This window comes from Muscardinus avellanarius, assembly GCF_963383645.1.
Source record: "Muscardinus avellanarius genome assembly, chromosome: 1".
NCBI classification, from domain to species: domain Eukaryota; kingdom Metazoa; phylum Chordata; class Mammalia; order Rodentia; family Gliridae; genus Muscardinus; species Muscardinus avellanarius.
This window is the reverse complement of record NC_137786.1, coordinates 122,873,014-122,896,669: the sequence shown is the minus strand read 5'-3', so window position 1 is coordinate 122,896,669 and position 23,656 is coordinate 122,873,014. Positions and strand designations below refer to the sequence as shown.

General features: G+C 42.7%; 1 protein-coding gene across 3 annotated transcripts in view; it reads left to right on the top strand.

Annotated features, from left to right (window-relative positions):
- KMT2A (lysine methyltransferase 2A) overlaps positions 1–23,656 on the top strand; it is a gene marked incomplete at both ends in the record, with an annotated part of 98,642 nt that overhangs the window by 2,657 nt on the left and 72,329 nt on the right. The gene's annotated exons all lie outside the window — the stretch shown is intronic.

The following is a 23,656-nucleotide window of genomic DNA, read 5'->3' as shown; positions in this document are numbered from 1 at the left end:
AGTCTCTATTAGGAGAAGTGAGTCTGTTTTAATGGGATCATAAGAAGCAGTTTCTTCTTGTCCCGAATGCTTATGTACTTTGTATTGAAGGACCATGTGTTTATGATTCTAAATGTTGTTATTGCATATTCAAAATCAAAGGTTGATACTGACAACTTTCAGTCATAGATTTTTAAGAGACTGGATTCAGGGACCTAATGTATGGGCACCAGAATATTTTATCTGTTAGTCTTTGACAAATTACCTTTAAAGTTTTAATCAGGTGCTGATATTTTCTTACCCAGTGGCATTATGAGATGATCTTAAACAAATGTTTTATTTTGCTTCATAGTTATAGTTTGTAGTGTAAAGCCTGTCAAGGAACTGCAGTTACCTGCAATGAGAACATGTTAATAAGTGGGTTTTTTCTTTTAAACTTTGCCTGAACAACAGTTGCTACTTCATTATGAGAAGAGTGGTTGGCTTCTTTCATTCAACTTTAATGTTTTTTCTGAATTGGGCGAATGTGAGGCAGTCTAGTATGGGTTGATGGCATGTGTTGTTAGTGCTAAGCCAGACTGATGAGCTCTCCTGCCATAATTGCTTTCTACATAGGAACCAAGCATTTTGTTATATAGGTCTTACAAATCAACAGTAAGGTTCCCAAAGGGAAGTTTAGGGCCTACCTAGGCTGACATAGGTACAGAATTCTAAAGATTGCTTCTCAGAACTTTCTGGCACCTCTGTATCAAGACTTGTCTGGAGTCATAAAGAAATGGTTATATGACCCCAAGTGGTTCTAACCTCTCAAATTGTGGTTTCTTTAAGAAAATTATGACTAGAAGCTGCCCTAACAAAAACCTAAGTTAAAACTTGAAAAGGTAGGTCAAAGAACCTGCAGGTTCCTTCCTCATGGGGACTCTTAGCCATAGGAGACTTGGCCTTTACTGCTCCTGGTTCCCAGTGTCTCTTACATCACGAGCTTCTCTGAAAACAACTACATGTAAGAGTTCCTTGTGACAGAATTCTAGTAGAATAGGATTATTTTTAAACATACATAGGTATTTCAGTATTTCTTTTTTATTGGGTGTGTGTGTGTGTGTGTGTGTGTGTGTGTGTGTGGCACTGGGGATTGAATCCAGAGTTCTAACTCTGAGCTAAACCCCCAGCCCGATTTTATTTATTTGGAAACGGTCTCACTAAGTTGCAGAGGACCTCGCTAAGTTGTTGAGGCTGGCTTTGAACCTGCTATCCTCCTGTCCCAGCCTCCCAAGTACTGGGATTACAAGCATGTGCTACCATGCCTGGCTTTTATTGGGCCTTCTGTATGAAGATTAGGAAGTAGAATTGCAGTTTTATTGTGCACTGTGAGAAATCACAGAGGTCCCTATTTGGCCTTTCCTTCCCCTTCTCTCCACAGAGCCAGTGTCCGATTTTTCTGAGTATTGTCCCAGGTATTGTCATGCTACTAAATTTTGTTATCTGAATAAATCTAGCACACAGCATCTTCTCTGTTGACTAGAATTTGGGCTGTTTTAATATAAACTCCAAGCCGGGCGTGGTGATGCACACTTGTAATCCCAGCATTTGGGAGGCTGAGACCAGAGGATCGCGGTTCATGGGCAGCCTCAGCTACTTAGTGAGGCCCTCCGCAACTCAGGGAGACCCTGTTTAAAAATAAAGAATAAAAAAATTGGAAGCCAGGCGTGGTGGCGCACACTTGTAATACCAGTGCTTAGGAGGCTGAGACAGGAGGAACACACAGGTTCAAAGCCAGCCTCAGCTGCCCAGTGAGGCTCTCAGCAACTTAGTGAGACTCGATTTCCAAATAAAGTATAAAATAGGTCTGGGAGTATAGCCTGGAGGTAGAAAGCCTGTGGGTTCCACTCCCAGTACCAAAAAAAAAAAGGGGGGGGCAGGGGGTGTAGCTTGGAGGTCAAATGCCTCTGGGTTCCATCCCCAGACCCGCAAAAAAAAAAAAAAAAAAAAAAAAAAAAAAACCCCAAAAAACCATATATATATATATATATATCTCCAGAAACCATGATTTATCAGCAACTAGTCTGTTTTTATTCATGATCCAGTTTACCTTCCTTAATGCCTCTCAAAATAGCAAACTTCAATTAGATATAAATTGAGACTGAATCACAACACTGATAAGTGTTTGTTTTCCTTTTGAAACTCCACTTTAGTTTGTGTGGATGGGGGCAGCCCTTTGAGTTGGGTTTAGAAAAGATGATATTCATCTGATATAGTGGTGCACGCTTGTAATCCTGGTGCTTGGGAGGCTGAGACAGGAGGATTGCAGGTTGGAAGATATTCTCAGCAACTTAGTGAGGCCCTTGGCAAATGAGTGGAACCCTGTTTCCAAATAAAATATGAAAGCCAGTGTGGTGGCACACACTTGTAATCCTAGCATTTGAGAGGCCCAGACAGGAGGATCTGGGTTCGTGGCCAGCCTTAGCTACTTATTAAGGCCCTCTGCAACTCAGACCCTGTTTCAAAATAATGACTAAAAAATAGGGCTGGGGGTGTAGCTTGGCGGTAGAATGCTCTGGGTTTCATCCCTGGTACCACAAACAAACAAGCGTATGCCACTACACCTGGCTGATGAACGTCCTTTAGATAGTTGTTGGAGAGTGACTGGGTTTGGGGGGAGATAATAACCAAGCATATGTACCAAGAGAAGTGGCTCCTTTATTGCCTTCCTAGCTAATCCTGAGCTTAGCACAAGGAAGATGAGCAAGAGAACACAAAGTGGTGTGGCCATCAGTGGATGTAGGTCTGTTCTCACTCCTCTACCACTGGCCATTTAGAAGACCTTTCAACTTGTATTTTCTGACCTATAGAATGAAAAGCTGCACTAAATCACTTATGAATTTTTTCTGTTCCATTATCTGAATTTCTTTCTATTAAATGGTCAGGTCCGATTTGCGTGTGTGTGTGTGTGTGTGTGTGTGTGTGTGTGTCTGGGGATGGAACCCAGGGGCATTCAACCTCCAAGCAACACCACCTGCCCTATTTTTTCTTTATTTTGAGACAGGGTCTCACTAAGTTACAGAGGGCCTCACTGAGTAGCAGAGGCTGTCTGCAAACCACAAACCTCCAGTCTCAGCCTCCCAAATGCTGGGATTACAACCATGAGCCACCATGCCCAGCTAGAATTTTATTCAGAGTTTAACAGTGAGAGTCATCTGGGTATGGTGCTTCACACCTGCAATCCCAGTATTTGGGAGACTGAAACAAGAGGATCACAGGTTCGAGTGCAGCCCCAGCAGCTTAACAAGATACTGTTTCAAAATTAAAAGGGTCATGTATAGCTCAAAGGTAGAGCACCTCTGGGTTTAATCCCCAGTACTACCAAAATAAGTAAATAAATAAATGTGAAAGTCAGTGAGCTTCTTTGGTGAATTAATTATTTTGTGGTACTGGGGATTGAACCCAGTGCATTCTACCTCTGGGCTATACTGCCAGTTTCTTTCTTTCTCTATGTGTTTGTTACAAGGAATTGAACCTAAGGACTTTCTACCTCCAAACTACACTCCCATCCCTATTTTAGTTTTTATTTTGAAGCAGCGTCTCACTAGGTTGTGGTGAACCTCCCTAAATTGCTGAGGCTGCCTTTGAACCTGCAATCCTGTCTCAGCCCCCCCCCAAGTACTGGGATTATAGGCATGCACCACCATATCTGGCTTATTTTTTATTTTAAAACAAAATCTTAACTAAGTTGCAGAGGACTCCACTAAATTGTTGACGCTGGCAGTGAACCGGTGACCTTCCTGACTCAGCATCCTGAGTACTGGATTATAAGGTGCACCACCATGCCCGGCTTATTTATTTTTAAGTGAGGTCTTGCTATGTTACTCATGCTGGTCTTGGACTCAAGTGATATTCCAGCTTCAGCCTCCCTGTAGCTGCAACATCCTTTCTCAGTCTCCTGTCTTACGATTACAGGTGTGTGTCACCATACCAGGCCCATTGACTCATTGGCCTATGGTGATTTTTTATTTTTCTGGTACTAGAGATTGAACTCAGGGGCCATTCTTTTTTTTTTTTTTTTTTTTTTTTTTTTTGCTACTGGGGATGGAACCCAGGGGCATTCTACCTCCGAGCTATACCCCCAACCATATTTTTTTGTTCTTTATTTTGAAACAAGTTCTCGCTAAATTGCAGAGGGCCTCACTAAGTAGCTGAGGCTGTCCATGAACCTGAGGTGGTCCTCTCTCAGCCTCCCAAGTACTGGCATTACAAGCATGTTCCACCACGCTGGGCGGCATTCTCCTTTTGAGCTCTACCCCCATATTTAGTTTAGTTTTGTTTTTGTGGTACTGGGGATGGAACTCAGGGGCATCTACCTCTGAGCTACACCCCAGCTCTATTTTATTCCTTTATTTTGAAACAGGATCTTACTAAGTTGCAGATGGCCTCACTAAATTGCTGAGGCTGGCCAAGAACCTGCAATCCTCCTATCTCAGCCTCCCAATACTGGGATTGCCATGTGCCACCACACCCAGCTATTTATTTTTATTTTGAAACAGGGTTTCACTAAATTGTTGTGATGTTGTGATTTGCATTACTTGCTGAGAGTCTGTTCTTAAACCAGTGATTCTCATGGCTCAGCCTCCAAGTACTGGGATTACAGGCATGTACTACCATGACCAGTCTTTAAGCTGGGTATGGTGGTGCACACTTGTAATGTGTGCCATGGCCAACTTTAGCTTTTTTTTTTTTTTTTTTTTTTGCGGTACTGGGAATGGAACTCAGGAGCATTCTACCTCTGAACTACAACCCCAGCCCTATATTTTATCTTTTATTTTGAAACAGGGTCTCAGTGAGTTGCAACGGGCCTCACTAAGTAGCTGAGGCTGTCCACGAACCTGAATCTCCTGTCTCAGCCTCCCGAATGCTGGTATTACAAGCGTGCGCCACCACGCCTGGCTAGCCTCAACTTTTTAATGAGGCCCTCTGCAACTTAGTGAGACCCAGTTGCCAAATAAAAAGTAAAAATAGGTTTAGGGTTATATCTCTGAGGTAGAACATACCTAGGTTCAGTCCCATGTACTACTTTAAAAAAAAAAAAAAGGAATACAGTCTTTAGAACTTCTTCATCTCTCACTGAAAGCCATATGAAATGTCCCTGTTGTTTTGCCTTCTATGTAATTTTTATCTTAAGACACATGCTTCTAATTGATGCATGAAATAGTGATGTATCTTTTGGTGGATGTTAAAAATATATTCCCATTTGACATACTACACTCTTTGGTCACCTTGGAGCTGTCCTTCCAGAGATCTGTTGTGCAGACTGTACCGGTTGTTTCCGGCTGGAGGGGTGGTAGCAGTGCTTTGCCTGCTCAGGGGCATGGTGGACAACAGTGCTTCTCTCTTGGAGACTTGCTGTGTTTTAATTGTAGACCTCCTAATTAAGTTCTCTTTGAGCCTCTCCACATTCCACTAGTGTTGGCACAGTTTCCTCCTAGCATTTAACTGGAGGCCTTCAATTGGGCCTTTTGTGAATATCTCGTCTCTTCCTAATTCCTCTGCCAAGGAGAAGAGCTCAGTGACATGGACCTTGGAGAAAGCGAACTTTGTGAGCATCACTACTTACTTTGGAAGGAACTGAAGAATGTTCCTTTCTTTGCATGTATTATTTTCAGGAATTAAGTAAGGTTAAATAACCCAGGCACTTGTAATCCCAGTACTGAGATACAGATCGCAGGTTTGAGGCCAGCCTCGGCAGCTTAGTGAGGCCTCAGCAACTTGGCAAGACCCTGTTTCAAAGGTAGAAAATAAAAAAAGAGCTGGGGGTATAGCTTGGAGGTTGATTATCCTTGGGTTCAGTCCCCAGCACCCCCGCACATCATCATCATCATCATAATGAAAAATAGAAAGGTTAAATTCCTAGTGAGCCTGATGTGATGCACCTACATTTTAATCAGATTCTTAACCCGGTAGCTACTACTAGGAAAGAAGATGCTAAAGATATAAGTACTTGTTTAGATCTTATTTAGAATGATTTATGAAGCTTGATGAATAAAATCTTATGGAGTAGCTAGGCGTGGTGGTGCACACTTGTAATTCCAGCATTTGGGGGGTTTACACAGGAGAATCACAGTCAGGACAGCCTCAGCTGTCCTATTCGCAGATAGCCTCAGATACTTAGGCCCTTTGCAACTCAGTGAGACCCTGTTTCCAAAAAAATAAAAATAGGGCTGAGGGTGTCACTCAGAGGTAGGATCCCCTCCCCAGGGTTCCATCCTTAGTACTGAAAAAAAAAAAAATCTTATGGAGTAAATCATAGACTTGTGATATTTGTGTCCTAGTAAGTTGTGAAGACAAGTGGAATTATTGACTGCTCCTAAGTCATACCAAAAAAAAAATTTTTATACCGGGAATTGAGCCCAGGGGCATTCTACCTCTGAGCCACACCCCTAGACCTGGTGATTTTTTTATTTTGAAACAGGGTCTCTCTAGTTTTTTTTTCTTTCTTTCTTTCTTTCTTTCTTTCTTTCTTTCTTTCTTTCTTTCTTCTCTCTCTCTCTCTCTCTCTTTTTTTTTTTTTTTTTTTTTTTGCGGGTCTGGGATGGAACCCAGAGGCGTTCGACCTCCAAGCTACACTCCCTGCCCAATGTTTTATTCTTTATTTTGAAACAGGGTCTCACTTAGTTGTGGAGGGCCTCACTAAGTAGCTGAGGCTGTCCGAGAACAGGGATCCTCCAGTCTCAGCCTCCCAAATGTTGGGATTACAAGCGTGCGCCACCACGCCTGGCTCTCTCTAGGTTCTTGAGGATCTTAGTAAATTCCAAGGCTGCTGGGCATGGTGGCACACGCTTGTAATCATAGCATTTGGGAGGCTGGGACAGGAGGATAGCTGTAGTGTTCACAATCAGCATCAGCTACTTAGGCCTTCTGCAACTTAGTGAGACCTTTTTTCAAAATAAAGAATAAAAAAAATAGGGCCGGGGATGTAGTTCAGAGGTAGAAAACCCTTGGGTTCCAATCCCAGTACAGAAAAATAAAGAAAGAAGGAAATAAAAAAGAAAACAGAATTTTGAAAGAGATTGAATGAAAGTTAACTTTGAGAGCTGAATTAACTTTTTGGGTTAGAAAAAACTGCAGGAAGAGCTGGGCGGGGGGCACGCACTTTTAATCCCAGCATTTGGGAGGCTGAGACAGGAGGATTGCAGTTCGCTGACAGCCTCAGCTACTTAGTGAGGCCCTTTGCAACTCAGTGAGACCCTGTTTCAAAATAAAGAATAAAAAGTAAGACTGGGGGTGTAGCTCAGAGGTAGAAGCCCCTGGGTTCCTCCCTCACTACCACAAAAAAGAAAAAAGGCTGCAGAAGGTTCTCAAAATTGAGCTAATTAAGACTATTCTTTTTTAGTGCTGGGAATTGAATTTAGGGGCATTCCATCTCTAAGCTATACTCCCTGCCCTTTTTATTTTGAAACAGTCTTTCTAAATTGCTAAGACTGGCCTCAAATCTGCTATCCTCCTATCTCAATCTCCCTAGCATTAGGATTACTATACTGGGCTAATTAAGAATATACTTTTAGGCACTATTTCTGGAGGAGGTCGGGGAATTGTCTAGGCTTCTAGGATAGTTTCAGAATAAAATAAAATAATTTTTTGGAAAAAGTAGTTTGGCTTTAGCTGTCATTGTAATAGTGCTCACAGTGCAGATTGTTCTTTTATTGATCTGCACATGGCATGTGAGAGGAAATGGGAGTCTTTATTAAGAAAGGAATCTTAAATTCTTCACCTGGACCCAGATAGCTTCATTGATCACATCAGTGTGAGGTGAGACCATGTGTTTCCCTCTTGTCATTGTCATTTCCTGGCTATGAAGAAGGTCTGAAAGAAGGAAGTTCAGGATCTTTTATGGCACCTTAAATAAGGCTGGAGGCCTGCATCTTCTACCTGAGTGGGTGGTTTTATGGCTTAATTCTCTAATTGCTGGCATTTATGACAGTGTGGATGCTACTGGCCCCATGGCTGAGGTATATTATGCTGAGAATAGGGAAAGAAAAGGGGTCCTTTTGTTAGCCTTTCCATTTCTTCCCCGCAATAAGGTCTCTGAGAAAGCCGTGAGGAAACACACTGACACTCAGACTGAGAGAATGACTTCCCATAAAATGGCTCTTTATGTTTTTAAAAAGGATGAGCTGCTTTTCTTGGCCTATCCAAAGAAATCTATACCACCAGTGTTAAATATTTCAATGAGCTTTTTACCTCATCAGGTTACACACCAGGGGAAGCCATCCATGAGGCAAAAGCCACAGCCGAACATTTGCTTATAAAGACTAAGACATTTGAAAGAAGAATTTTGTAGCCGGGCAGTGGCACACTACAATGGGAATCCCAGTACTTGGCAGGCTGAAATAGGAGGATTGCAGGTTCCAGACCAGCACTCGGTAACTTAGTGAGACCCTGTTTCAAAAAAATACGTAAAAAGGACTGGTGGTATAGCTTGGAGGTAATAAGCCCCGTAAGTTCAATTCCCAATACCATTGTGAGAGAGAGTGAATTTTGTTGTGTGATTTTTAGTTGTAGATGATATAAGCCCCATTAGTAGGTTAGTACAAAATTTCTAAAAAGCCAAGTTGGGTTTAACTTTTTAGACATGGCATCTCTAGACATAGTAACTTTAGTGAGTGTTTTTTGTTTGTTTTTTGCAGTACTGGGAATTGAACCTAGGGGCATTCTGCCTCCGAGCTAATACCCTCAGCTCTATTTTTTTATTCTTTTTTTCTTTTTTGGAAACAAAGTCTAAGTTGTGGAAGGACTCACTAAGTAGCTGAGGCTGTCCGCAAACCTGGGATCCTCCTGTCTCAGCCTCCCAAGTACTGAGATTACAAGCATGCCTCATCTGGGTTTTAGTCTTTTTTTTTTTTTCTTCAGTACTGGGATGGAACCCAGGGGCATTCTACCTCTGTGCTACACCCCCAACCTATTTTTAACCCTTTATTTTGAAACAGGATCTCACTGAGTTGCAAAGGGCCTCACTAAATAGCTGAGGCTGTTTGCGAACTGCGATCCTCCTGCCTCAGCCTCCCAAATGCTGGGATTACAACTATGTGCCACCACACCCATCTTAGGTTTTAGTTTTAAGGAAACAGTTCACAAAGATATAAATGTAAGAGTTAGTTGGCAGTTTTTTGTACAGTGTATGAAAATTCTCCCTTTTTTGAAATGAGTTGTTTTTCTATTTGACAGATTAAAGGGATTTCCCCAGACTGATTGCCTTTAATTACTGCTATAGCAAAACCTTATGAGGCCTTAGTAGATAGGAGCTATTCCACTGGTGTTTGTTTCAGGAGTTGGAATTTCTTCTATATATTTTATTGCATTTTGTTTTGTTTTCTCTCTTATTCTTTCTTTTTTAAATTTATTTTTATTTATTTATTTTTTTTTGGTACTATTGGGGGGATGGAACCCAGGGCATTTGACCTCTGAGCTACACCCCCAGCCCAATTTTTACTCTTTATTTCTTCTTCCTCTTCTCCTCCTCCTCCTCCTCCTCCTCCTCCTCCTCCTCCTCCTCCTCCTCCTCCTTCTTTTGGAGGTACTGGGGGTGGAACCCAGAGGCTTTCTACCTCTGGGCTATACTCAGATTATTTTATACTTTATTTGGAAACGGTCTCACAAAGTTGCTGAGAGCCTCACTAAGTAGCTTGAAGCTGGCGCTGGCTTTGAACCTGTGTGATCCTCCTGTCAGCCTCCCAAGCAGGGATTACAAGTGTGTGCCACCACGCCCGGCTTATTCTTTATTTTGAAACAGGGTCTAAGTTCCAAAGGGTCTCAGTAAGTAGCTGAGGCTGGCCGTGAACCATGGCCCTCGGGTCTCAGCCTCCCAAATGGTGGGATTACAAGGGTGGGCCACCACTCCGTGCGCTACTCATTCATTCTTTGATTCTTTCTTTGTGGGGATTGAAGCCAAAGGCTTTCTGTCTCAGAGCCACACCCCTATTTTATTAAACAGCAGTCTCACCAGTTTGCTAAAACTGGTCTCTAACCTTGATTCTCTTGTCTCAGCCTCCTGAGTACTGGGCTGAGCTGTGAGTCTTTCTAACCTTGGAACTGTCTAAGAGCTCTGATGCTGTCTCTGCTTTGCTCATTTTATAGCATCAAAGTAATTTTTGCTTTCTGTCTTGAATTAAAGTAATAAAACTTGTGAGGAGTGTTTTTGGAGAAAATTTTTTTCATTAGGCTCTCCTTTGAACTGTCATTTCTGAAAACTAGGAAGAAGTTAATCTTACATCTATAATAAGCATTTTACTCGTAAAGGAGTAAATATTTATACATGCCTATATTCAACTTTGGTCCATCCATGTATTGACTGACTTTTAAATCAAACTCAACACTGTCCCTAGATTACTGCCTTTAATTACAAGCAGTAAAACCTTGTGGATAACATCTCTTTAAGCTTGGTTAATGAGGAAATCCTTTTGTAATCTCTCTGGCTAGGATTTTTTGTTCATACATATATAAATACCTTTGCAAAGAAAAGAAAGAATCTAATCTGTGGTTGTGTGAGATAGTATAGCACAATAATTAAGAGCTGCTAAAACTGGGTTTAGTCTGGGCTCAAATTTTATCTTAGCTGTTTTATTAGCTAAATGACCTTGGATAGTTTAACTTCCTGGTTCCTGGTTTTTCATTTGTAAATTTGGGGCAATCTAGCTTCACAACAGCATTCCTGTGAAGCTTGAGAGCTGGATGCAAAGCCCTTAGCACTCTGCCTGGCACTTCAAGGTTCTGATTATTATTAGAACTAAGAAGTGGAAACAACTTAAGGATATGGGGACTGGGATCCTTCTTCACTCAAATAGCTGGCTTTTATTAATTTGATGTGTGCAAGTTTGTGTGTGCACACACACATAAGTGCTATAATCTCTCTTTGCCAATGTGAATGTTGTATATGTAGGCTTTAGATGTTCTTGATTTTGCTCTGGGTACCAAGTTCATGGATAAACCAGGTGAAATAAACAGAAGGCCAGCCACCTGTCTTGGTAACATATGTGTCCAACTATAACATAATTAGAAATAAGGGAAAAAGGGAGAAGACGGAGAACATGGCAGTACCTAGGCAGGGCAATTACTAAGAAATGCATACCTCCATGAGCTGCTTAACTGTCAGGCCAGGGCAGCTATATTAGTGTTGTCACTCTGGGTCTCTCTAACTAGCTTTCCTAGTCTATTGAGGAGCATGAGCACTAGGGTCCTGGATGACTCTGAAGCTCTTCAGGATTTTTGGCTCCGGGCTCAGAGTTATTGATTTGCCCTTGGTAACTGACATTTGTTCCAACTTAGTGGAATAAGTGTTCACCTACAGAGATCAATATAGAAGAAGTAGAAGTTATAGACTGTAGGTTTCAGTGGTAGGAGATATATATATATATATATATATATATATATATATATATATATATATATATATATATATTTTTTTTTTTTTTTGGTGGTACTGGGGTTCCTGGAAGCCCTTCTACCTCCGGGCTACACTCCCAGACCTATTTTTGCATTTTTATTTGGAAACAGGGTCTCCTAAGCCAGCGCGCGGGGCTAGCTTCGAACCTGCGCGATCCTCCTGTCTCTGCCTCCCAAGCGCGGGGATTACAAGCGTGCGCCACTACGCCCGGCTAGTGGTAGGAGATTTATATGAGAAATAAAAATAACCACAAGTAGAATGGTTTAAAGCATATTAAAGTTTAAGAATAACTACTTGAGGCTGGGCACCGTGGCACATACTTGTAACCCCCGTACTTGGAAACCTGAGACAGGAGGGTTGTAGATTCAAGGCCAGCCTCAGCAATTTAATGGAACACAGTTTCAAAATTAAAAAATTAAAAGGGCTGGTGCCCTTCGCACTCTGCCTGGCACTTGGAAAGTTCTGATTGTCTAGTTTAGAGATCTAATGATTATCTTGTTTAGAGATATAATGCCCCTGGGTTCACCCTCCATTACCAAAACAAACAAACATAGTAGAGAAATTTGTGCTTAAGAAGGAAAAATATAATTGAGCATGGTGGTGCCTGTCTGTACTTGGGAGGCTGAGACAGGAGGATTGCAGGTTTGGGGCCAGCCTCAGCAAATTTAAGGACACTCTTAGCAAACTAGTGAGACTTTGTTTCAAACAAAAAATAAAAAATAGAGCTTGGATTGGGGACCCTGGGTTAAATTCCCAGTACCAAAAATACAAAAAAAAAAAGGTGGCAAAATAAAGTTCTGCCATATCTCTTATAAAAAAAGGAGAGTGTGATGGTGCACTCCTGTAATCCTAGCCATTCAGGAGGATCAAGGCCAGCCTTGGCAATTTAGGGAGACCCTGTCCCAAAATAAAAAAATTTAAAAGGGCTGGGGATGTAGTTCAGTGTTGGAACACATGTGTGAGGTCCTAGCCTGTGTAAGGTTTGTTAAGTGTACCATCTTTTATAGATGAAGAAACTGAAACACATATAAGTTAAGCAGTTCTCCTTAAGCCATTTGGCTAGTAAGGCCACACTGGGTTTCCAACCCTAACCCATGTCTATATAACGGTCAGTTCTTGCTGTTTGTGCAAGCCCTTCTCTCCACCAGTAGACTCCTGAGTCTCATCCTTCGTACGGGTGCCTGTGGTAATCTCCTAACTGCCCTCTCTGCCTTTTCACCCTATACAGTGTTGTCAGTGATTTTCTTAAATATAGACCTGATTATGTTACTGTTTTTCTAAAACCCCTTGACTTTTCACTAATAAATGATCCAAATCCTCAGCCCTTCATGTCTAGCTGGCCTTCCTTTGAACGCTGTGATCCTTATCTCTTGAACACATTCTTGCTTCTGTGTGGCTCCTGCAGTAGATGGCAAAGCTCTTGGGTGTTCGCCTAGGCTCTGTGGACCTAGCCTCCTCCAGCCGTGGAGCCTTTCCCTTCTCCACCTGCCCTGGCTCATTCATCCCCATGGCTCCACCGGGACCCCCACACCCCAACTTGCCCTTGAACCTTACAGATAATACTGCTAGTTGAAATTCAACTTCTCCCCTTTTTTTCTTTTGTTCTACTGGGGATGGAACTGAGGACCTCATGCATACTAGGCAAAGCGTTCTTCTGACCTATATCCCTCCTTTCTCTTTTCTTATTGCACACTAATACCTTACCCTCAAAGAACTTACCCTAAGTCGTGTGTGTGTGTGTGTGTGTGTGTGTGTGTGTGTGTGGTGCCAGGGATTGAACCTAGGAGCATTCTACCTCCGAACTACACCCCCAGTCCTATTTTAGTTTTTAAAAACACAGCATCTTATTAAGTTGTGAAGGGCCGCACTAAGTAGCTAAGGCTGGCCTTGAACCTGGGATCCTCCTGTCTCAGCATCCCAAGTATTGGGATCACAGGTGTGGGCTACCTTGCCTGGATCCCAGCCTTCCTTTTATTGTGAACACTTTTGAATGTGTCCCTTTCTCTGTGAGTTTGTGATTTTGTTAGACATAGACCATTCCTAAGTCATTATTGATGTTTTGTATTGTTGATGGTGGTGACTCTTTGTAGAGAAGGTGGTCAGTGACTATTCGTCGGATTGAAATTTTAATGTGCATGCAACTGTTAGGACCATTTTGCAAGGATACACTACATAAAGTAGGAGAACCTGTAGAAGACAGGAGAGTTGTGACTAATTTTTTAAAAATACTAATTTATGGCAGAGAGACTTAAGAGCCATTCTGGCTGTTTCTTTTATCCTTTCTTTTTTTCCTCTTTCTTTCTTTCTTTCTTTCTTTCTTTCTTTCTTTCTTTCTTTCTTTCTTTCTTTCTTTCTTTCTTTCTTTCTTTCGTGGTATTGGGGTTCCTGGAAGCCCTTCTACCTCCGGGGCTATACTTCCAGACCTATTTTTATTTTTATTTTTGGAAACAGGGTCTCTTAAGCCAGCTCGACTGGCTTCGAACCTGCATGATCCTCCTGTCTCCGCCTCCCAAGCATGGGGATTACAAGCGTTCACCACGCCCAGCTTTTTTTTTTTTTTTTTTTTTTTTATACTGGGGATAGAACTCAGGGGCATTCTAGCTCTAGGCTACACTGAGAGCCTCACTAAGTAGCTGAGGTTTGCCGGGCGTGGTGGCACATGCTTGTAATCCCCACACTTGGGAGGCTGAGACAGGAGGATCGCACAGGTTCGAAGCCAGCCTCAGCTACTTAGTGAGGCTCTCAGCAACTTAGTGACACCCTGTTTCCAAATAAAATATAAAATAAGTCTTGGAGTATAGCCCCAAGGTAGAAGGCCTCTGGGTTCCATCCCAAATACCACCAAAAAAAAAAAAAAAAAAAAAAAAATAGCTGAGGCTGGCTTCAAATTCGCACAATCCTCTTGTCTCAGCCTCCCAAGTACTGGGATTACAAGCGTGTGCCACCAAGCCTGGCTCTGGCCATTTCTTAAAGGTGCTGCTGAGAGTGTGTAAGAGTGATGAGAGTGTGAAGGCCCCAGGGCGGCGTTGTCGTTCGTGTAGGTAGTACTTAGTGCCATCCATGCCCTCACTCGCTCAAGTGCTGTAGGTTCCTCACCCTAAAGGGATGAGGGGACTCAAGATGATTATATGGCTGAAGTCAGGCCTCTGAGAAAAGACTGAGCGAACAGAAGGTTAAGAGGTAGCTTATAACTGCGAAAACTGAATGGATCCTTATTGGCAATGGTTAATTCCCTACTTCCTGGCTCCGCTAGAATAAGAAAAAATAGGCTTAAACTTACATAAGGGCTAGTTGTGTAGAACACTAGTTGTTAATGATGGTTATTAGAGCGATAGGAAAAAGGTTACCAAAGTAATCTTACCTTCTCTAGAGCTGAATTTTCCAAGTATACTTTCCTCTTCTGTGAATCAGTAAATATGTTCTTGCTTAGCTGCTTCAGAACATGGGTCATGTTTTATACCTTTTAATATTCCCCAAGGGTTAAGGGCCCCCTTGGCTACCCTGGAAATATTTGAGTTTAACTGTCAATTTATGACAATAATTAATTTTCAGTAGTAAGCTTCCAAAGAAATGTCTTTATGAAATAATGGTGTGTGTGTGTGTGTGTGTGTGTGTGTGTGTGTGTGTGTGTGTGTTACTGGGTATTGAATCCAATGATATTCTGAAGTACTGGGATTACAAGTATGCGCCACCACACCCAGCTAAATTATGATTTTTGAAGTGGCTTACCAAGAGAATAAAACATTTTTAAGTGGAGCTAAGAGAGAAATCCTGAACATCCAGAAAAACCAGAGCAGGCAGCACATGTACTGTCTATAGGAAACATAAGTATTTGTAGCTTTTGTGTCCATTTTCAGTTGTAAGCAAGAGACACGTCAGAGCGTATCTTGTTAAGGTCATCGCTGCTGTGATGGACTGTGACAAGCGCTCGTGAGTCATTTTGGGGCTAGCATACATTTGCCTCGTGTAAATTGGTCTTCCAAAAGCCTCTGTCCCTCGGCTTCTGAGGCTGTGTGGAGGGCTTGCAGCACTCAGAGTGAAACCCTTTTAGATATGTTGGGTTGCACAAAGTATTTCCTGTACAGTCAGAACGAAAACTGTGAATTGGGATTATTCATAATAGATTACCAAAATTCTGAGTTGATAGAACACCAGCCAGTTTTCCTGCTAGTTTTGAGCCCAAAACCCTTGTTTGAGCTGGACGTTGTGGCTCATGCTTGTAATTACAGTTTTTGGAAGACAGAGACAGGAGGATTACAGGTTTGTGGCCAGCTTCAGCTACTTAGTGAGGCCCTTTGTGAGACCATGTTTTAAAATAAAGAAAATAAAGAATAAAAATAGGACTGGCGTGATGTAGGTTGGAGGTAGAATGCCCCTGGGTATGACCCCCATGACCGCAAATAAATAAATAAATAAATAAATAAATAAATAACAAATAGCCTTGATTGGGTTATTTGAGGCATTAGGATATTTTCATTTATTGCTGGAAATTGTATGAATTTTTTTAGGTGAATTGATATTAGGTTTAAGTTTAGTTATATCTATCAAATATTTCTAGATATCATAAGTAGTATCTACTTTTTTTGGTACTTGGAACTGAACCCAGAGATATTCTATCTCTAAGCTACACCCCACAGCCTCTCTCTTTTTTTTTTTTTTTTTTTTTACTTCTGAAACAGTCTCACTAGATTGCTGAGTGTCTTGCTAAATTGCTGAGGCTAGTTTCGAACTTGCGACCCTCCTGTCTCAGCCTCCCAAGTACTGGGATTACAGGTGTGTACCACCATACCCAGCTTTGGTGTCCACTTCTGTGTATTGGGGGGGGGCACTAGGGGTTGGATATAAGGGTAGTCTACACTCCTCACTAAGTAGCTGAGGCTACTTTTTTTTTTTTTTTTTTTGTAGTACTGGGGATTGAACCCAGGGGCATTCTACCTCCGAGCTACACCCCAGCTCTGTCTTATTATATTTTGAAAAAGGGCTCACTAGATTGATGAGAATCTCATTAATTGTTGAGATTGCCCTTGAACCTGCGATCCTCCTGTTTCAGCCTCCCAAGTACTGGGATTACAGGTGTGTACCACCATACCCAGCTTTGGTGTCCACTTCTGTGTATTGGGGGGGGGCACTAGGGGTTGGATATAAGGGTAGTCTACACTCCTCACTAAGTAGCTGAGGCTACTTTTTTTTTTTTTTTTTGTAGTACTGGGGATTGAACCCAGGGGCATTCTACCTCCGAGCTACACCCCAGCTCTGTCTTATTATATTTTGAAAAAGGGCTCACTAGATTGATGAGAATCTCATTAATTGTTGAGACTGCCCTTGAACCTGCGATCCTCCTGTTTCAGCCTCCCAAGTACTGGGATTTCAAGTGTGCACCACCATGGCCTGGCTTATTTTTTATATTGAGACAAGGTTTTGCTTGGTTGCTGGGTCTCACTATGTTGCTCAGGCTGGCTGTGAACCTGCAATCCTCCTATCTTAGCCTCCCAAGTACTGGAATTATTAGGTATGCATCACCACACCTGGCCTGGTACCCATTTTTTGTAAAATAACTGGGGTTCATAATGGAGGCCGATTGGTACAAGAGCCTTGCAGTGGTGGCAAAAAAAAGGGGGCAGTTTGGCTTCCTAATGGCAAAATTAGCTATTATCTGGGAAATTTAGGGAATTGGAAATAGAATAGATTTGTATTTTTCTTGTAACTCTTAATTGCTAATCATATAGGTATAAGTTCAAAAAGCAGGAAAATATAAAACAAAGAATATTCTCTTATAATTTATTCTTCATAGTCCCTGTGGTTGGAGCAATAAAAAATGCCTGGGACTTTTTAAATTTTTACTAGGTTAGTGCCACCTATATGGGCTCCTTAGAATGCAGCAGCAAGCTTCCAAAAAAGACAGGATAGTCAGAAGACACTAGTTAATTTTTCAGAACACTGAGAACACAAAATTTCTCAACTTTTATATTTGAACATTAATTCCTAAAAAGCAGTAGGTCAGAGCCGTAGTAGCTGTGCCATCTTGCCAAGGGAAACGTTCATTTTTGGTTCTTGATATTACCCTTCATTGCCCTGCATGATGGAGGGATCACCCTGGGCACTTGTAGAGGGAAGGAAGTGTGGCTTTCTTGATGTTCCCACATCTTCCAGAGGAAAGATGGAGCTTGACTTGGCACCAGGGTGAGAACATGCTGGAAAAGAAGAACTGAAATTTCAGAGTAAAAACTTGCAGTTGAATGAGGAGGTGGCACCACATGAAGTTAACTGCTTGAAGTTGGCGTACAAGTGGCCAAATCCTCTTATAATAAAAAAAACCAACTCTGAAAACAAAGTGGTGTTTGTTTACTTTTCCAGCCTCTTTAAATAGATCTGGTCATTTTGGGGTGCTTTGCTGTGGAGAATAAACCCTATGACTCTAGTGATCGCCTTAATTTTCTAAAGTCTGCCAGTTAGTTCTTTTGCCCTCAAGCAGATAAATCAGTTTGGATTAGGAAACTAAAGAATCTGGAAAATATCTTCCTTTACTTTTTGTGTGTGTGTGTGTGGTACTGAGGGTGGAACCCAGGGGCTTTTTCTACCTCTGGGCTATACTTCCAGACATATTTTATACTTTATTTGGAAACTGGGTCTAAGTTGCTGAGAACCTCACTAAGTAGCCGAGGCTGGCTTTGAGCCTGTGCAGTCCTCCTGTCGCGGCCTCCAAAGCGCTGGGATTACAAGCATGTGCCACCACGCCTGGCTCTTTCTTAATTTTTTTAAACAATTCTACAAAGTAATTTGGAATAATACCAAGAATCTGAACAGCTTCCTATTATATTCATTTTTCTGCTTTTGTTTTGTTTCTAAAGACAGATGAGCTGCTTTTTGATTACCTCTCTTTCTGAAGCAGGGTGGATGAGATTCACCTGTCTCATTTGCTTAGCTGTTTTGACGTGTTTGTGTGTGTGTGTGTGTTGCTGGGAATTGAACCCAGGGGCATTCTACGTCTGATCTACATCGCAAGCCTACTTTTTATTTGAAGCAGGATCTGATTAAGTTGCAGAGGGCCATGTTCAGTTGCTGAGGCTGGCTTCGAACCCGCTATCCTTATTCTCCTGTCTCAGCCTCCCAAGTCCTGGCCGCGCTGTTTTGAGCACTGCTGCGGCTTGACGTGGAGTGGCCATGAAAGGTGCTACCCCTTCCACTCCTCACTGAATAGGCAGCATTTGCATTTCTTGGATGGTAGTTGAAAGGTAGAAATGAATTAAATATTTGAAAAATAAATGAAAATTGTACCTTCTGTTGTTATTGAAGAACATTGTATTATTAGCTGGGTATGGTGGCACATTCTTTTAATTCCAGTACTAGTACTCTTTTTGGGATAACATTTCTCAACATCAGGCATAAATCAAATTTTTCTTTCTTTTTTTTTTTTTTGCGGGTCTGGGGATGGAACCCAGGGGCATTCGACCTCCGAGCTACACCCCCTGCCCTATTTTTTATTCTTTATTTTGAAACAGGGTCTCACTAAATTGCGGAGGGCCTCACTAAGTAGCTGAGGTTGTCCGCCAACTGCGATCCTCCAATCTCCGCTTCCTAAATGCTGGGATTCCAATCGTGCGCCACCACGCCCGGCTATAAATCACATTTAAAACAGTTTAAAAGCTGGACATGGTGTCACACGCTTGTAATCCCAGTACTTGGGAGGCTGAGACAGGAGTATTGCAGGTTTGTGGCCAACCACAGCTATGTAGGCCCTCCACAACTTAGTGAGACACTGTTTCAAAATAAAAAAAATTGAGCTGAAAGTGTAGCTTAGAGTTAGAATCCCCCTGAATTTAAAAAAAAAAAAAAGAAAAAAAGGAAACCTTTAAATTTTTTCCTCCCTGTTAGGCAGCAAACATTCACTCTTCCTTTGATGCACCAATGACCAAAGAGAATTGGTCCTTGCCGTTGCCAATCTGTTTCCAGAGACTGTGATTGTCACTTCACTGAGTTGGATTTCTTGACTAGTTGAATTTCAGTAACCATCTTGATTTAAGTTTGCTTCTACCAGTACTTGAGAGGCTGAGACTGGAGTATCACAGGTTCAAGGTTACCGCAGAGTAATTTAGTGAAACAGTGTTTCAAGATTTAAAAAAGGGGTAGGGTGTAGCTCAGAGGTAGAATGCCCCTGGGTTTAATCCCCATTTTTGCCTCTTGATGTCCACATATTTGATCATGCTCCAGTATGTTTTTTCCTATTGATTTTTTTAATGCAGTACTATATACTGATTCTTGAGGCTCAGTTTTATTTCATATCCAAAGAGTAAAAATGAATGAAAATAGAGCCGGGCATGGTGGCGCACGCTTGTAATCCCCGCACTTGGGAGGCAGAGACAGGAGGATCGCGCAGGTTTGAAGCCAGCTGCGCGCACTGGCTTAGGAGACCCTGTTTCCAAATAAAAATGTAAAAATAGGTCTGGGAGTGTAGCCCGGAGGTAGAAGAAGGGCATCCAGGAACCCCAGTACCACCAAAAAAGAAAGAATGAATGAAAATATACTTTAAAATATTTAGGTACTTCTGTGTCCTGCCACCTTGTGCAGTTCAGGTGTGCCAGTCCTGTACTGAACTCCCTTTCCACCTGCTCAGACTTGTGCCTATAGCTCTTCCTTCTCCTGAGCCCTGAGTCTCTTAGCCATACAGAACTGCCGGCTTTGCTGGGCGTGGTGGCACACATTTGTAATCCCCGTACTAAGAGGCTGAGGCAGGAGGATCGCAGTTCTCAGACAGCCGCAGCTACTTAGTGAGGCCCTTCACAACTTAGACCCTGTTTCCAAATGAAGAATAAAAAATAGAGCTGGACGTGGTGGCACATACTTGTAATCCCAGTACTTGGGAGGCTGCAACAGGAGGATGGCAGGTTCTCGGCCAGCTTCAGCTTCTTAGAGAGGCCCTCTGCAATTTAGTGAGATCCTGTTTCAATATAAAGAATAAAAATAGGGCTGGGAGTATAGCTCAGAGATAGAATGCTCCTGGATTCATTCGCCAGTACTGCAAGGTAGAATGCCCCTGGATTCAATCCCTAATACTGCCAAAATAACCCCCAAACAAACAAAAAATTCCCTGCCATCTCATACTGAGGTCCTCGAGGATCTCTGCTTTATCAACCAGAATAAAGCATCCTTAGTCCTCATCCTGTGAAACTGGCGCCACCTGAACCAGCCCTTCCTCAAACTTGGCTGTTCTTTTCTCAGTTCAGTCAGTCATCAAGCTTTGGTATTCTGCATGGCTTCCTTCCTGCCAGCTCTCCTGTATATGGAAGCACCCAGGAGCCCTGTGTCTGCTGCCTCTGCATTCTCTTAGCTGATGTCTTTTGGGCTTCTCTTTATGCTGAGGATTACTAACCAGACCTTCCTCTCTGAGGTTGATGGCTTTGTGGAGCTCCAGACTTGTGCAGCTAACTGCCTGTTTGGATAATAACAAGCACAGATAGACTTTTTTTTTTTTTTTTTTTGGGTGCTGGAGGTTGAATCTAGGGGCATTTCACCTCTGAGCTACATCCCCAGCCCTATTTCATTTTTAATTTTGAACCAGCATCTAATTAAGTCGCTGAGGGACTTCACTAAATTGCTAAGGCTGGCCTCTAATCTGTGATCCTCCTGTCACAGCCTCCTAAGTACTGGGATTACAGGCATGAGTCGCTACATCCAGCTTGCGGTTTGTATTTATTGAGGGCTCAGACTGTATTCTGAGCACTTCACATATATTAACTTCATCTAGTTTTCATGACCCCTATCTGAGGTGCCACTACTCTTCCCTGTTTAGACACAAGGAAACAGGCATGCATTAAAGCACTTACACACACACACACACACACACACACACACACACACACACATTTTGGTACTGAGGATTTAATTTAGGGACATGCTACTTCCAAGCTACACTTCTAGGTCTCCATTTTTTTTTTTTTTTTTTTAATTCTGAAAGTCTTGTCAGGTTGCTCTGAGTCTCACTACTTGCTGAGGTTGTCCTTGAACCTTGATCCTCCTGTCTTAGCTTCCCAAGTACTGTAATGACAGATGTTCCCCACTGTTCAGGGCAGAAGCCCTTGCATTTCTGAGAGATAACTTACATTTACTATGTGCAAAAAGTTTTGATTTGTCCCTTCAAAAAGCTGAGGGTAGTCAGGCATGGTGGTACATGTCTGTAATTCCAGTACTTGGGAGATTGAGACAGTAGGATTGCAAGATTAAAGTTACCCTCACCAATTTAGGCCTTCAGCAACTTAATAAGACCCTGTTACAAAATAAAGAATAAGCTAGCCGGGCGTGGTGGCGCACGCTTGTAATCCCCGCGCTTGGGAGGCGGAGACAGGAGGATCGCGCAGGTTCGAAGCCAGCCGCGCTGGTGTAAGAGACCCTGTTTCAAAAATATAAAATAGGTCTGGGAGTGTATCCCGGAGGTAGAAGGGCTTCCAGGAACCCCAGTACCACCAAAAAAAAAAAAAAAAAAGAATAAGCTAAAGGCGGGTGTGGTGGCACATGCTTGTAATCCCAGCATTTGGGAGGCTGAGACAGGAGGATGGCAGTTTGTGGATAGCCTCGGCTACTTTGTGAAGCCTTGCAACTCAGTGAGACCCTGTTTCAAAATAAAGAATAAAAAAACAGGGCTGGGGGTGTAGCTCAGCAGTAGAATGCTCCTGGGTTCCATCCCCAGTACCGCAAAAAAAAAAAAAAGGATTTGGGTTCACAGCCAGCCTCAGCTACATAGGCCCTTCGCAACTCAGTGAGACCCTATTCATTCTCAAAATAAAGAATAAAAAATAGGACTGGAGGTGTAGCTCAGAGGTAGAATGCCCCTGGGTTCCATCTCTAGTACCACACAAAAAAGAAGAAAAGAGATTTTCTGGGAAGATGGTGGCGGCCATGGTCACCAGCCACAGCAACAATAGCTGGCAGCGGCCAAATAGTACAGGTATTCCTCTGAGAAACCCCGGACATCAGATTTTGGTTTAATATCTGATTGGGTCAATATATAGAGATATTTATAGCCATGACTTCCTACCTAAACTATAAGAGAAGAGACAGACCAAGATGGCAGAGATGGCGGCGGCATTGGCAGCCAGTATTCAGGAGAGGTAGATAAAACCAATCTAACCCACCTTGAACTGTTGGAGAAATCTCCCCCCAAAAAAAGACTGCCTCCTGCCCCACGTGTTCAGGAATTCTGGGCAACATACTATGTAAGAAAAATGCTTGGGAGGAGGGCAAAGATGATGGTGGCGGCAACGGCCAGTATCAGAGAGAAGCAGGTAAATTCATTCTAATCTTACCTGAACTTTTGAGGAAACCTCCCCGAAAGTAGACTGCACCTGCCCCACATGCTCAGGAACTCTGGACAACACACTATGTAAGAAAAATGTTCAGGGCAGGTCAGATGGAGCCCTGCATAGTTGGATCAGCCGGCGCCATGCGTCCCAGGAGCCAAGAGCGCTCCTGGCCGCCGTGGTCCTCTGCGCAGCGCTGGGGCTGGGTGCGCTCGGATTAGCAGAACCCGCTCTCCATGGTGAAGCTGTGGGCCTCCGCTCTTGGCAGGGAGATAAAACACATTGCTACTAAGTACTTGGGCCCCCAACTCCCTGAAAAAGACACGTACTGCTTTCTTTTGTTAAAAAAAATAACGAAGAGGGAGGAAGATGGCGGCGGCTGTAGTTGCAGCTGCAACGGCGACCACGACCGCAACAGTGATGGTTAGTAGCAGCCGAATATGATATGCATCCCCCTGAGAAACCCTGGACAACAGATTTTGATTTAATAGCTCAATGGGATGATACACAGAAACACTTCCAGTCATCACATCCTATCTGAAATATAGGACAGAGAAGGGAAAATAGCAGAATTAGAGGCAAGACTGCAGCGCAGCACCCGCCACTGCAAGAAAAGTGATTTTTGGAGGGATATCCCAGAAGAGATCAGAAAGCAGACTGCTCCTGCCACACATGCACAGGAATACTTAACAACAACATACTCTAGGAGAGACCAAGAAGGCGGCGGTGGCGGCCAGTACTCAGGAGAGGCAGACAGATCCAACCAAATCCACCTTGAATTTTTGAAGAAATCTCTCCAAAAGTAGACTGTTCCTGCCCCACATGCTCAGGAACTCTGAACAACATACTATGTAAGAAAAAGTTTTGCAGAGATGGACCAAAATGGCGGTAGAGGTGGCGGCCAGTATTCGGGAGAGGCAGACAGATCCAATCCAATCCACCTTGAATTTTTGAAAAT